The following is an 18,000-nucleotide window of genomic DNA, read 5'->3' as shown; positions in this document are numbered from 1 at the left end:
ACATATATAAATTCATACATACGTACGTACGTACATATATACTTACATACATAAATTACATACAATTGTACTTATATACATACATACATATATAAATTCATACATACGTACGTACGTACATATGTACTTACATACATAAATTACATACAATTGTACTTATATACATACATATATAAATTCATACATATGTACATATGTACTTACATACATAAATTACATACAATTGTATTTATATACATACTTACATACATACATACATATATAAATTCATACATACGTACGTATGTACATATGTACTTACATACATAAATTACATACAATTGTACTTATATACATACATACATATATAAATTCATACGTACGTACGTACATATGTACTTACATACATAAATTACATATATACACACTTACATACATACATACATACATACATACATACATACATACATGCACACATACATATGTACATACGTACATACATACATACGTACGTACATACGTTCTTACATACATACTTACATACATTAATTCATACATACGTACGTACGTACGTTCTTACATACATACATACATACATACGTACTTACAGTACATAGATACATACATACATACATGCACACATACATATGTACATACGTACATACATACATACATACATACATACATACATACATACATACATACATACATACATACATACATGCATACATACATACATACATACATACATACATACGTACGTACATACATACGTTCTTACATACATACTTACATACATACATACATACAATACATAAATTCATATATACGTACGTACATACATTCTTACATACATACACTACCGTTCAAAAGTTTGGGGTCACATTAAAATGTCCTTATTTTTCAATGAAGATAACCTTAAACTAGTCTTAACTTTAAAGAAATACACTCTATACATTGCTAATGTGGTAAATGACTATTCTAGCTGCAAATGTCTGGTTTTTGGTGCAATATCTACATAGTTGTATAGAGGCCCATTTCCAGCAACTATCACTCCAGTGTTCTAATGGTACAATGTGTTTGCTCATTGGCTCAGAAGGCTAATTGATGATTAGAAAACCCTTGTGCAATCATGTTCACACATCTGAAAACAGTTTAGCTCGTTACAGAAGCTACAAAACTGACCTTCCTTTGAGCAGATTGAGTTTCTGGAGCATCACATTTGTGGGGTCAATTAAACGCTCAAAATGGCCAGAAAAAGAGAACTTTCATCTGAAACTCCACAGTCTATTCTTGTTCTTAGAAATGAAGGCTATTCCACAAAATAGTTTGGGTGACCCCAAACTTTTGAACGGTAGTGTATATACATACACAAATAATTGAATGAATGAATGATGAATAATTGAATAAATGAGGTTGGTTGTCATGAATTGACCACAAATGTTAGTCCTTCAGCCCAACAAACACATGTTAGACATCGCTCTGCTGGGGACTGTGCAAGCTAGTTTCTGCCTGCCGCTCCATCAACACGCGTTTGGCCCACTTTGCTGTGGAAGAACTCTGGTGGCGACATCACCCGTGGACACACCCACCAGGCGGAATCCGGTGCACGCCACCTTCTTCTTCTTCTTCTTCTTCGCCCCTCACTTCCTGCCGGCGTCCCAATACTTGTGACTCACGCCGTGCGTTTGCCAGGTGGCGTATATACGTGAGGTGAAGGCCAGGAAAGGGAAAGAGGGCGGGGAACGGGTCGGGAATGTCATGTGTTCCACCGAATGATCCTCAATTAACACTTTGTTTGCTTTAGCCGGGGGGCCCCAGTGGAGCGGCTCACTTCAGGCCGTCAGGTGACCCGGTTCTTTGTCATGGAGGAGGGGGCGGGAGGTGGGGGGGACACCCAAATGACTGTCAGGAATGTCACCTGGAACAATGGCGTGATTCTACGCCCGCAGTGGCGTCCATCATCGTTAGAGGTCAGTCGCCAACGCCGGACGCGCATCTTTTTTTTCTTTTATTTTGGGGAAGGGGCCCTGACTTTGACCCCCCTCTTTCACTTCAACGTCCATCTCCCCAAACTTGGAGGTGCTATTATGATTATTTTCTACATTTAAACACTTCCTTGTGGTCTACATGACATGTAACACTGGTTTTTTGGTCAAAATGTTGCATAAATTATGTTTTACAGACCATCTCCAAGGGGTGGGCGGGCCTTATTTATGTGCCTCCACTTCGACAGCGTCTTCAAACCCACCATCTTTGTTATACCGGTACTTTTTTAGCGCTTCCATAGCGAGTCTACTGACAGATATAAGTTTGAACCGCCCGCTACTCCGTGTTAGAAATGGCAACGGCGGAGGATGCACGTGCCTGTACGAGCCAGTCTGCCCCACCACACGAGGATAGCGACAAAAAAGGGAGCTTATTGGCCACAATGGTGGACAACTACAATACCATACATGGAGATATTTGCTGATGTTCTTCCCCGACCGCTGACGTCACGCGTCGTGCAAATTCTAAACGGCATCGTTTGGGGGAAGTGTGAAGTGTGAAGGATATCTCCACACAATGCCTCCACAGTGTCTTTTCATATTTTCAGGACTTATGCAGATCCCAAATACACAACAGCTGTAGGTACCGATAGGTAAGTTTGTTTGCATAATAGGGCCATATATATTTATTAATATATACATGGTATATGCATACATGTATATACAGTACATATACATACATGTATGGATATATATATATACACATATATGTGTATATATATATATATATATATATATATATATATATATATATATATATATATATATATATATATATATATATATATATATATATATATATATATATATATATATATATATATATATATATATATATATATATATATATATATATATATATATATATATATATATATATATATATATATATGTGTATATATATATGAGGATTGAGGCAACCCCTCATGAAACAGGCCTGTAGAGATGAAATAGTCTTGTGATTTTTTTCCACACATACGTATTACGCTCTACCACGGTATCAAGCACTATTTTTTTGGATAATCTAATTAAGACATATATATATATATATATATATATATATATATATATATATATATATATATATATATATATATATATATATATATATATATATATATATATATATTATATACATATATATTTATATATATATATTTATTTATCATTTATATATATATATATATATATATACATATATATATATATATATATATATATATATATATTATACATATATATATTTATATATATATATATATATTTATTTATCATTTATATATATATATATAATATATATATATATATATATATATATATATATATATATATATATATATATATATATATATATATATATATATATATATATATATATATATATATATATATATATATATATATATATATATATATATATATATATATATATATATATATGTATATATATATGAGGATTGAGGTAACCCCTCATGAAACAGGCCTGTAGAGATGAAATAGTCTTGTGATTTTTTTCCCACACATACGTATTACGCTCTACCACGGTATCAAGCACTATTTTTTTGGATAATCTAATTAAGACATATATATATATATATATATATATATATATATATATATATATATATATATATATATATATATATATATATATATATATATATATATATATATATATATATATATATATATATATATATATATATATATATATTATATACATATATATTTATATATATATATATTTATATATATTATATACATATATATTTATATATATATATATTTATTTATCATTTATATATATATATATATATATATACATATATATATATATATATATATATATATATATATATATATATATATATATATATATATATATATTATACATATATATATATTTATATATATATATATATATTTATTTATCATTTATATATATATATATATATATAATATATATATATATATATATATATATATATATATATATATATATATATATATATATACATATATATATATATATATATGTATATTTATATATATATATATATATATATATATACATATATATTTATATATATATATATTTATATATATTATATACATATATATTTATATATATATATATTTATTTATCATTTATATATATATATATATATATATATACATATATATATATATATATATATATATATATATATATATATATATATATATATATATATTATACATATATATATTTATATATATATATATATATTTATTTATCATTTATATATATATATATATAATATATATATATATATATATATATATATATATATATATATATATACATATATATATATATATATATATATATATGTATATTTATATATATATATATATATATATATATATATATATATATATATATATATATATATATATATATATATATATATATATATATATATATATATATAAAATAAAAATAAAAAATAAAAAATAAAAGATCATAATAAATATGTGGAAGTCGCTTCCTAGCGGTCCCACTGGCAGACACTTCAAAGGAGCCAAGCGTGTCGTTTTCAACAACGTCCAGCAGGACGCGACTTTCCAGCCACGTCCGTATCCTCTCTTTCCTCCTGCTCCCGGCCGCTTACTGTGAACGACAACAGATGATTAGATTAACACGTACCACCTGCAAAATCTAATCACCTGCCAGCTGTGTCTCGCAGTCAGCACTGCCACGCCCCCCGTCTGATGGTGCTATGTCCTCAGCACCATGGACAGAGGCGGTGACCTTTGCTCCTGCAGGCACCGCTGACAACGTCTGCCTCCACAAAATACAAAAGCCAAAACCAGTGAAGTTGTCACGTTGTGTAAATGGTAAATAAAAACAGAATACAATGATTTGCTAATCCTTTTCAACTTATATTCAATTGAATAGACTGCAAAGACAAGATATTTAACATTGAAACTGGGATTATTTTGTATAAATTTTTGTGCAAAAAATCATTAACTTGGAAATTAATGGCAGCAACACATTGCAAAAAAGTTGTCACAGGGGCTTTTTTACCACTGTGTTACATGGCCTTTCCTTTTAACAACACTCAGTTAACATTTGGGAACTGAGGAAACACATTTTTGAAGCATTTCAGGTGGAATTATCTTACTCTTTTACTATGAAGCCACGCTGTTGTAACACGTGGCTTGGCAGTGTCGTGCTGAAATAAGCAGGGGCGTCCATGATAACGTTGCTTGGGTGGCTCCAAAACCTGTATGTACCTTTCAGCATTAATGGTGCCTTCACAGATGTGTAAGTTACCCATGTCTTGGGCACTAATACACCCCCATACCATCACACATGCTGGCTTTTACACTTTGCGCCTAGAACAATCCGGATGGTTCTTTTCCTCTTTGGTCCGCAGGACACGACGTCCACAGTTTCCAAAAACAATTTGAAATGTGGACTCGTCAGACCACGGAACACTTTTCCACTTTGTATCAGTCCATCTTAGATGAGCTCAGGCCCAGCGAAGCCGACGGCGTTTCTGGGTGTTGTTGATAAACGGTTTTCGCCTTGCATAGGAGAGTTTTAACTTGTACTTACAGATGTAGCGACCAACTGTAGTTACTGACAGTGGGTTTATGAAGTGTTCCTGAGCCCATGTGGTGATATCCTTTACACACTGATGTCGCTTGTTGATGCAGTACAGCCTGAGGGATCGAAGGTCACGGGCTTAGCTGCTTACGTGCAGTGATTTCTCCAGATTCTCTGAACCCTTTGATGATATTACGAAAATCCCTAAATTCCTTGCAATAGCTGGTTGAGAAAGGTTTTTCTTAAACTGTTCAACAATTTGCTCAGGCATTTGTTGACAAAGTGGTGACCCTCGCCCCATCCTTGTTTGTGAATGACTGAGCATTTCATGGAATCTACTTTTATACCCAATCATGGCACCCACCCGTTCCCAATTTGCCTGTTTACCTGTGGGCTGTTCCAAATAAGTGTTTGATGAGCATTCCTCAACTTTATCAGTATTTATTGCCACCTTTCCCAACTTCTTTGTCACGTGTTGCTGGCATCAAATTCTAAAGTTAATGATTATTTGCACAAAAAAAAATGTTTATCAGTTTGAACATCAAATATGTTGTCTTTGTAGCATATTCAACTGAATATGGGTTGAAAATTATTTGCAAATCATTGTATTCCGTTTATATTTACATCTAACACAATTTCCCAACTCATATGGAAACGGGGTTTGTATATATATATATATATATATATATATATATATATATATATATATATATATATATATATATATATATATATATATATATATATATATATATATATATATATATATAAATAAATGTGTTTTTCCTATTAATTTTTTTAAATTATGAAACGATTTGGTATCAGGATGAATAAAAATTGCAATTCGGATGTGAATCGATTTTTTTGTGCACCCCTAGAAAAGATTCGATCCCGATTCCAGGGGTGACGATTCTTAAGTTTTTGGTTGCATGTAAATGTCCTAAAAACTTTTTCTTATTTTTTTTAATTGATTTTCATTGGGAAAAAAAAAATATATATATATATATATGTATATATTTTTTAACAATTGAAAAATTAAACAAATACATAAATAGAAAAATTAAAATAATTCATTAAAATGAATATATTTTATATTTATATTTTTTGAAATTATGACTGGATTTGGAATCAGGATGAATAAAAATTTCAATTATTATTTGGTGGACTTTTCTCGGAACAGGTTACAGGTTACAAAATCCATTTCTGGTTGCATGAAAATGGCCTAAAAATGTATTTTAAAAAAAATTGATTCTTATGAAAAAATAAAAAATAAAATATAAAATATAAAAAATAATACATAGATTAATTAATTAATTAAAAATAAATACATTAACTCTGTCCAGAGTCGGGACCCGGGGTGGACCGCTCGCCTGTGCATCGGTTGGGGACATCTCTGCGCTGCTGACCCGTCTTCACTCGGGATGGTCTCCTGCTGGCCCCACTATGGACTGGACTCTCACTATTATGTTAGATCCACTATGGACTGGACTCACTATTATGTTAGATCCACTATGGACTGGACTCTCACACTATTATGTTAGATCCACTATGGACTGGACTCTCACTATTATGTTAGATCCACTATGGACTGGACTCTCACACTATTATGTTAGATCCACTATGGACTGGACTCTCACACTATTATGTTAGATCCACTATGGACTGGACTCTCACAATATTTTGTTAGATCCACTATGGACTGGACTCTCACTATTATGTTAGATCCACTATGGACTGGACTCTCACACTATTATGTTAGATCCACTATGGACTGGACTCTCACACTATTATGTTAGATCCACTATGGACTGTACTCTCACTATTATGTTAGATCCACTATGGACTGGACTCTTAGACTATTATATTAGATCCATTATGGACTGGACTCTCACACTATTATGTTGGATCCACTATGGACTGGACTCTCACACTATTATATTAGATCCATTATGGACTGGACTCTCACACTATTATGTTAGATCCACTATGGACTGGACTGTCACACTATTATGTTAGATCCACTATGGACTGGACTCTCACACTATTATGTTAGATCCACTATGGACTGGACTCTCACTATTATGTTAGATCCACTATGGACTGGACTCTCACATTATGTTAGATCCACTATGGACTGGACTCTCACAATATTATGTTAGATCCACTATGGACTGTACTCTCACACTAATATGTTAGATCCACTATGGACTGGACTCTCACACTATTATGTTAGATCCACTATGGACTGGACTCTCACACTATTATGTTAGATCCACTATGGACTGTACTCTCACACTACTATGTTAGATCCACTATGGACTGTACTCTCACACTAATATGTTAGATCCACTATGGACTGGACTCTCACAATATTATGTTAGATCCATTATGGACTGTACTCTCACAACATTATGTTAGATCCACTATGGACTGGACTCTCACACTATTATGTTAGATCTACTATGGACTGTACTCTCACACTATTATGTTAGATCCACTATGGACTCGACTCTCTCACTATTATGTTAGATCAACTATGGACTGGACTCTCACTATTATGTTAGATCCACTATGGACTGGACTCTCACTATTATGTTAGATCCACTATGGACTGGACTCTCACAATATTATGTTAGATCCACTATGGACTGTACTCTCACACTATTATGTTAGATCCACTATGGACTGGACTCTCACACTATTATGTTAGATCCACTATGGACTGGACTCTCACACTATTATGTTAGATCCACTATGGACTGGACTCTCACACTATTATGTTAGATCCATTATGGACTGGACTCTCACACTATTATGTTAGATCCACTATGGACTGGACTCTCACAATATTTTGTTAGATCCACTATGGACTGGACTCTCACAATATTATGTTAGATCCACTATGGACTGGACTCTCACACTATTATGTTAGATCCACTATGGACTGGACTCTCACACTATTATGTTAGATCCACTATGGACTGGACTCTCACACTATTATGTTAGATCCACTATGGACTGGACTCTCACACTATTATGTTAGATCCACTATGGACTGGACTCTCACACTATTATGTTAGATCCACTATGGACTGCACTCTCACAATATTATGTTAGATCCACTATGGACTGGACTCTCACACTATTATGTTAGATCCACTATGGACTGGACTCTCACACTATTATGTTAGATCCACTATGGACTGGACTCTCACACTATTATGTTAGATCCACTATGGACTGGACTCTCACAATATTTTGTTAGATCCACTATGGACTGGACTCTCACAATATTATGTTAGATCCACTATGGACTGGACTCTCACACTATTATGTTAGATCCACTATGGACTGGACTCTCACACTATTATGTTAGATCCACTATGGACTGGACTCTCACACTATTATGTTAGATCCACTATGGACTGTACTCTCACACTACTATGTTAGATCCACTATGGACTGGACTCTCACAATATTATGTTAGATCCACTATGGACTGGACTCTCACACTATTATGTTAGATCCACTCGACCCCCATTGCATCGGTCTCTGGTCTCCCCTAGAGGGGGGTCCCCACATCTGCGGTCCTCTCCAAGGTTTCTCATTGTCATCCCACTGGGTTGAGTTTTTCCTTGCCCTGATGTGGGCTCTGAACCGTGATTGTCGTTGTGGCTTGTGCAGCCCTTTGGGACACTCGTGATTTAGGGTTATGTAAGTAAACATTTAATGATTGATTAACAATTATATACGTATTTGTTTGTTTTGTTGTGTTTTTAAAACATTTTGTTGATATCATAAATCGATTTTGCAATCGGCATGATTAAAAACTGCAATCCTAATGGATTTTTTGGTGCAACCCTTGTCAAAAGAGTATTGACAGGACGTCCTTCTGTCGTCTGTAGCGTTTATGAGCGGGAGAACAATGGACCGCTGTTAGCCTCTTTCCCTTTCCTGCAAGCTCAAAGTCAGCTGACGGCGCGTCGTTAGCGCCTCGTTGGCCGCCCGTTAGCCCCGGGAAAGGATCTTTGCTGCGTCGCTCGATTTGTGGAATGAACCAGAAAGACGCCCGATGGGATTGTCTTAATGTCGGCGTTTGTTTGATGAAAGAAAACGAGGCGCCAACAGCAGGAATCAATTAGCGCATGCTAATGAGTTAGCCGACGTTTATTAGGTTGTCACGCGTGGATGTGGATTAGCTCCGCGTTATCGTCGCTCTGGCAACGGGGGCAGGGCTAGACACAGTTGTGGTCAGGGAACAAGAGTGGTGGTCCGATACAATTTTTTAACTATCCGATACTATACCGATATTGGACCTCACCACCTTATGTATACGACTTGACTAAAACAGACGAAAAGACCAACCTTTTCCAGATTTTTTTTACCGATATTTGGATCCGCTACGATACCAGAACAAATCATAGTACATATGTTTACTAATTTGTAGTGTTTTAATATTTATACAAATTTGAAACCTCAATACCGCTGCATCTACAAAACCGTTGCATCTCTACTTATGGCTAGCTTGTGTGTTATTGTGTGCTTAGCTGTTGTGTAGTTGCTAGCTCCCGGTAGACTTCAGCATATACCAATAATAATAATAATAATAATAATAGATTGTATTTGTAAAAAGCACTTTAGATTGAGTAAACAACCTCAAAGTGCTACCGTGTATTAGATAAATAAATAAATAAAATAAAATAATTAAAAGATAATAAATAAATAAATACAAATAAAAACTAGAACAGCCAAATAGTTAGAACTAGTATGCATATATCTAAAAAAAAAAAAAGAGGCTTTTTTTTTTTAAAAAAGAAGGGTTTTTAATCCTTTTTTAAAAGCATTCACAGTCTGTGGTGCCCTCAGGGGGTCAGGCAGAGCGTTCCACAGACTGGGAGCGGCGGAGCAGAAAGCCCGGTCTCCCATTGTTCGTAGCTTTGTCCTCAGAGGTTGGAGGAGGTTAGCCTGTCCGGAGCGGAGGTGTCGAGTGGAGAATTTGGGGGTGAGTAGTTATTTGAGGTAGAGGGGGGGCCGATACTGTATTGGCTGATACTGATATCGATCCGCTATGATACCAGAACAAATCGTAGTACATACTTTTAATCATTTGTAGTGTCTTATTACTTATATGATTTTGAAACCTCAATACCGCTGCATCTACAAAACCGTTGTTGTAATAATAATAATAATAATAGATTGTATTTGTAAAAAGCACTTTACATTGAGTAAACAACCTCAAAGTGCTACAGTGTATTAAATAAATAAATAAATAAATAAATAAATAAATAAATAAAATAATTAAAAGATAATAAATAAATAAATAAAAATAAAAACTAGAACAGCCAAATAGTTAGAACTAGTATGCATATATCTAAAAAAAAAAAAAGAGGCTTTTTAAAAAAAAAAAAAAGGGGGTTTTAAGCCTTTTTTAAAAGCATTCACAGTCTGTGGTGCCCTCAGGTGGTCAGGGAGAGGGTTCCACAGACTGGGAGCGGCGGAGCTTTGTCCTCGGAGGTTGGAGGAGGTTAGCCTGTCCGGAGCGGAGGTGTGGAGTGGAGGATTTAGGGGTGAGTAGTTATTTGAGGTAAATTGGGGGCCGATACTGTATCGGCCGATACTGATATCGATCCGCTATGATACCAGAACAAATCGTAGTACATACTTTTAATCATTTGTAGTGTCTTATTACTTATATGATTTTGAAACCTCAATACCGCTGCATCTACAAAACCGTTACATCTCTACTTATGTCTAGCTTGTGTGCTATTGTGTGCTTAGCTGTTGTGTAGTTGCTAGCTCCCGGTATCCTACAGCATATACCATCACCTTATGTATATGACTTGACTAAAACAGACGAAAATACCAACCTCGTGTGCCTATTGGAGGATATTTAAATGTGAACTGGTTGTCGAGTATCAACTCGAGAGTTTAGATACAAGCCCACATAATCCCGTATCGGACCAATACATGATATCAATGCGTCCTAGCATCCCCACGCAAACGACTGCAACGATGCACGCTGTAAGTTTCAGGAACGGACATGCGGACGTATTCAGGGTGTTGTTGTCATCGTAGAAGCTAACCGCTACACAAGTCGGACCTTACTTAGGTCTTCTGTTGCTCCACGATTCATGGAAAGTTCCTCCCAAGTCTTGTGAGTAAACCGAAAATACCTTAGAACTCGTCTTGACCGCCTCTCTGGCGGCCGGGATTTCAATTTGGATTAATTCGGTACAAGTCCCGAGGAGGAGTTCCTCAGAGTACACCTGGTTTTCGCCCCAAATTGTCCTAACCAAATCATAACCATACCTAAATCCCGCACAATCTGGGCAACTGGTAGTCAGGCCTATGTTTTTTTTAATATATATATATTTATTTCACTCTCATCTGGGTCACGGCACCACCATATCGGTTGTGTACTCACTCTTCCGACTGCGTTGTGTTCTTCCCACTGTTCTACCCAGGTCGCCGGCATAAGAGGCCGGCGTGCTGACTACCGAGGTTTGGCTATCAACTCGATAGCCAGCACTCACCCCGCTAAATCTCACCGTCATCTGGGTCACGGCACCACCATATCGGTTGTGTACTCACTCTTCCGACTGCGTTGTGTTCTTCCCTCTGTTCTACCCGGATCACCGGCATGAGAGTCCGGCGTGCTGACTACCGAGCTGAAAACCTCGGCTGTCAACTCGATAGCCAGCACTCACCCCACTAAATCTCACCCTCATCTGGGTCACGGCACCACTGTAGCCGTTGTGTACTCATTGTTCTCACTGCGTTGTGTTTTTCCCACTGTTCTACCCGGATCACCGGCATGAGAGTGGCGTGTTGACTACCGAGCTGAAAGCCTCGGCTATCAACTCGATAGCCAGCACTCACCGTTGCACTAACACCGCTAAATCTCACTCTCATCTGGGTCACGGCACCACCGCAGCGGTTATGTACTCACTCTTCCGACTGTGTTGTGTTCTTCCCACTGTTCTACCCGGGTCGCCGGCGTGCTGACTACCGAGCTGAAAATCTCGGCTGTCAACTCGATAGCCAGCACTCATCCCGCTAACTCTCACCTTCATCTGGGTCACGGCACAACCGTAGCATTTGTGTACTCACTCTTCCGACTGCGTTGTGTTCTTCCCACTGTTCTACCCGGGTCGCCGGCGTGCTGACTACCGAGCTGAAAACCTCGGCTGTCAACTCGATAGCCAGCACTAACCCCACTAAATCTCACCCTCATCTGAGTCACGGCACCACCGTAGCAGTTGTGTACTCATTGTTCCCACTGTGTTGTGTTCTTCCCACTGTTCTACCCGGGTCGCCGGCATGAGAGTCCGGCGTGCTGACTACCGAGCTGAAAGCCTCGGCTATCAACTGGATATCCAGCACTCACCTTTGCACTAACCCCGCTAAATCTCACTCTCATCTGGGTCACGGCACCACCGCAGCGGTTGTGTACTCACTCTTCCGACTGTGTTGTGTTCTTCCCACTGTTCTACCCGGATCGCCGGCATGAGAGTCCGGCTTGCTTTCTACTGAGCTGAAAGCCTCGGCTGTCAACTCAATAGCCAGCACTCACCCTGCTAAATCTCACTCTCATCTGGGTTACGGCACCACCGTAGCGTTTGTGTACTCACTCTTCTGACTGCGTTGTGTTCTTCCCACCGTTCGACCCGGATCACCGGCATGAGAGGCCGGCGTGCTGACTACCGAGCTGAAAGCCTCGGTTATCAACTCGATAGCCAGCACTCACCGTTGGACTAACCCTGCTAAATCTCACTCTCATCTGGGTCACGGCACCACCGCAGCGGTTGTGTACTCACTCTTTCGACTGTGTTGTGTTCTTTTCACTGTTCTACCCGGGTCGCCTGCGTGCTGACTACCGAACTGAAAACCTCGGTTGTCAACTCGATAGCCAGCACTCACCCTGCTAAATCTCACTCTCATCTGTGTTACGGCACCACCGTAGCGGTTGTGTACTCATTGTTCCCACTGCGTTGTGTTCTTCCCACTGTTCTACCCGGGTCGCCGGCATGAGAGTCCGGCGTGCTGACTACCGCGCTGAAAGCCTCGGCTATCAACTCGATAGCCAGCACTCACCGTTGCACTCACCCCGCTAGATTTCACTCTCATCTGGGTCACGGCACCACCGTAGCGGTTATGTTATCACTCTTCTGACTGCGTTGTGTTTCTCCTATGACGCTGCAAGGCGGGGCTAAGTATTTAGTGCACAGACAGACAGACAGAGTGTGTCTCTAGACTCTGAGCAGATTATACTTTGGGGGAGTTTTTGTAGACGGGGGTAAAGGGGGGCGGGGGTTGTTGTTGATCAAGCTAATTCTCGTCCATTAATCCTGAGGAGTTTCTGAGCGGAGCAGCTAATTTGACGGGATTAGCGATAGCCTGAACACTCCTGGTTGATTGCGCCTCAGCTTCTGCTCAAACAAATTGACTCAAAGCCGACTGTCAGACGAGTCGGACCACAGCCCAGATCCGGCGGGCGGGTCAACACACCGTAGAGGCTGAACGTACACCGAAGGCGGGACACGCTCACAATCCTTTGTAGCAACGACAACATGAGTTTCCACCTTGTTTACATTATTTGTTTGATCTGGCTTCAACGCCCACAACTCTAAAGTTTTTAGCTGGCAAACATCATTTTTTACAAGAGTTTATGTACAAAAACACTTTCTTAGTGGTTTGATTAGAAAAAATAGCATAATTAATTGAGGCGCTGGAAAAAATTTACTTTAGTTGTTCAGGGGCCGTACTTATCAAGCTTCTTAGAATTACTCCTAAGAAGTCTGCTAAGAGTTGACTTAAGAGTAAATAAATTCTTCGCTGAAAGCTGCACTTAAAAGTTAGTTATCAAGCGTCTTACTCACACTTTCAGCGAAGTGTAGGACTGAATCTTAAGTGTCACACTCAGAGCTGAATTACGACATTACTATGTGCCGTAAACGGAATTTTAGGTGACGTCGTTTCTGTGTCCATAGAAATGACCAATCACGGAAGGGAATCCCTTGTCTAAGAATAAAGAAATATCTTAGAAATATTTAAGTGGACAATGGGAGTGCATATTTTGACAATAAACTACAAAATAATACAAAACAAACTAGTCCCCGCCGGCACTCACGCTACCGCTCGCTCTCTTCTCTCGCCCACACACTCACTGACGTCACTCACCTCACGGCCACACACATACGCTACTGTCATAACATTTTCTTTCCAATTCATTAATTAGGCAACTAATTTGAAACTGGTGTGGGTGGCTCTATATATACTAGCCCACTGCAGACACATGCAGAAATCAACATGGAATCGAAAAGTATTAAATCTGTGACAAAAATAATATCCGCTCTGTCTAAACGATACCATTTGATCAGCTGCTCGTCATAGAAAAAAAACAAAAACATTGTTCCGTTCCCTGAACGTTCGCGCACGTCTCTCTCGCCTCAGTGCCATCCCCTGCTGGCAACTCCTAACCACTTAAGACACCTCTGAAGGTCTCTTAAATATCGTGGAGAGTAGGAGTGATTCTTAGACTTAAGAACGTTGATAAAAAGCTTTTATTCTTAAGTTTGAGAGTAGGACTAAATTTCGCAAATTCTCAGGACTTAAGTGTAAAATGGCACTCTAAGAAGCTTGATAAGTACGGCCCCAGATCTAGTCTTAGAATTACATTGGGCCGATTTAGTCTTAAACTCAGATGGGCCAGATCTTTAGCAAACTGGACTGTTCAGTTTGTCGTAAAACACATTTCACCTCTCATCCAAGTAGGCTTAAATTGATCCGGTCTAGTCTTAGATTTAGATTGGTCCGGTCTAGTCATAGACTTAGATCGGTCAGATCTAGTCTTGGACTTAGATTAGTCAGATCTCGTCTTTGACTTAGATTGGTCACATCTAGTCTTAGACTTAGATTGGTCAAATCTTGTCTTTGACTTTGATTGGTTAGATCTTGTCTTTGACTTTGATTGGTCAGATCTAGTCATAGACTTAGATTGGTCAAATCTTGTCTTTGACTTTGATTGGTTAGATCTAGTCTTCGACTTTGATTGATCAGATCCAGTCTTAGACTTAGATTGGTCAGATCTAGTCTTAGACTTAGATTGGTCACATCTATTATTAGACTTAGACTGGTCAGATTTAGTTTTAGATTGGTCACAGCTAGTCTTAGGCTTAGACTGGTCAGATCTAGTCTTGGACTTAGATTGGTCAGATCTAGTCTTAGACTTAGATTGGTCACAGCTAGTCTTAGGCTTAGACTGGTCAGATCTAGTCTTGGACTTAGATTGGTCAGATCTAGTCTTTAACTTTGATTGGTCAGATCTCGTTTTTGACTTTGATTGGTCAGATCTAGCCTTGGACTTAGATTGGTCAGATCTTGTCTTCGACTTAGATTGGTCACATCTAGTCTTAGACTTGTACTGGTCAGATCTAGTCTTAGACTTAGATTGGTCAGATCTCATCTTTGTTAGATCTAGTCATAGACTAAGATTGGTCAGATCTAGTATTCGACTTTGATTGGTCAGATCTTGTCTGAGACTTAAACTGGTCAGAGCTAGTCTTGGACTTTGATTGGTCAGATCTAGTCTTAGACTTAGATTGGGCAGATCTAGTCTTAGACTTAGATTGGTCAGGTCTAGTCTTTGACTTTGATTGGTCAGATGTCGTCTTTGACTTTGATTGGTCAGATCTAGTCTTGGACTTAGATTGGTCAGATCTCGTCTTTGACTTAGATTGGTCACATCTATTATTAGACTTAGACTGGTCAGATTTAGTCTTAGACTTAGATTGGTCACATCTAGTCTTTGGCTTAGACTGGTCAGATCTATTCTTGGACTCAGATTGGTCAGATCTAGTCTTTAACTTTGATTGGTCAGACCTTGTCTTTGACTTTGATTGGTCAGATCTAGTCTTGGACTACACATTGGTCAGATCTTGTCTTCGACTTAGATTGGTCACATCTAGTCTTAGACTTATACTGGTCAGATCTAGTCTTGGACTTAGATTGGTCAGATCTCGTCTTTGACTTAGATTGGTCACATCTATTATTAGACTTAGACTGGTCAGATTTAGTCTTAGACTTAGATTGTTCACATCTAGTCTTAGGCTTAGACTGGTCAGATCTAGTCTTGGACTTAGATTGGTCAGATCTCATCTTTGTTAGATCTAGTCATAGACTTAGATTGGTCAGATCTAGTCTTCGACTTTGATTGGTCAGATCTTGTCTTAGACTTAAACTGGTCAGAGCTAGTCTTAGACTTTGATTGGTCAGATCTAGTCTTAGACTTAGATTGGGCAGATCTAGTCTTAGGCTTAGACTGGTCAGATCTAGTCTTAGACTTAGATTGGTCAGGTCTAGTCTTTGACTTTGATTGGTCAGATCTCGTCTTTGACTTTGATTGGTCAGATCTAGTCTTGGACTTAAATTGGTCAGATCTCGTCTTTGACTTAGATTGGTCACATCTAGTCTTAGGCTTGGACTGGTCAGATCTAGTCTTGAACTTAGATTGGTCAGATCTAGTCTTTAACTTTGATTGGTCAGACCTCGTCTTTGACTTTGATTGGTCAGATCTAGTCTTGGACTCACATTGGTCAGATCTTGTCTTTGACTTAGATTGGTCACATCTAGTCTTAGACTTAGATTGGTCAGATCTCATCTTTGTTAGATCTAGTCATAGACTTAGATTGGTCAGATCTAGTCTTCGACTTTGATTGGTCAGATCTAGTCTTAGACTTAAACTGGTCAGAGCTAGTCTTAGACTTTGATTGGTCAGATCTCGTCTTTGACTTTGATAGGTTAGATCTAGTCTTTGACTTTGATTGATTAGATCAAGTCATAGACCTATATTGGTCAGATCTAGTCTTTGACTTTGATTGGTCAGATCTAGTCGTAGATTTATATTGGTGAGATCTGGTAGCCCTTTTTTGGCTTCTTACTTCCTATACGTCAGCAGCCAAGAGGAGTTTTTACAACCTGCTTAAAAAGGTGGAAGGTTACAAATAATATATTTTGGGAATCGGTTTGAATCGAGAACTGTGTTGAACACAGAATCTATTCTGAATGGAATCGTCATGGAAAGAATGGGATGCGAATGAAATGGTGAGTTGTTGTAAAATGTGTCTACCTAATAAACAAGTTAAACAGAACTGAGACTTAACATTACCTAGTCGCTGGTTAACGTTTTATTTTATTTCATCTGGTTTGTGTTTTGTAACATAAACTATTTGCAAAGTGAGGCCATTTAGACACTCATTCATTGTTTAATCTCTTTGAAAGCACAAATCTGTGTTTTGTTCCTTCATTTGGTTTTTTTATAATTAAAACTAACTAAAAAACAGACAACGGCCCCGGTTTTTCGTCATTACTTCTTTAAAG

Source organism: Entelurus aequoreus, linkage group LG11 (assembly GCF_033978785.1).
Source record: "Entelurus aequoreus isolate RoL-2023_Sb linkage group LG11, RoL_Eaeq_v1.1, whole genome shotgun sequence".
NCBI classification, from domain to species: domain Eukaryota; kingdom Metazoa; phylum Chordata; class Actinopteri; order Syngnathiformes; family Syngnathidae; genus Entelurus; species Entelurus aequoreus.
Note: the sequence above shows the minus strand (reverse complement) of the source record.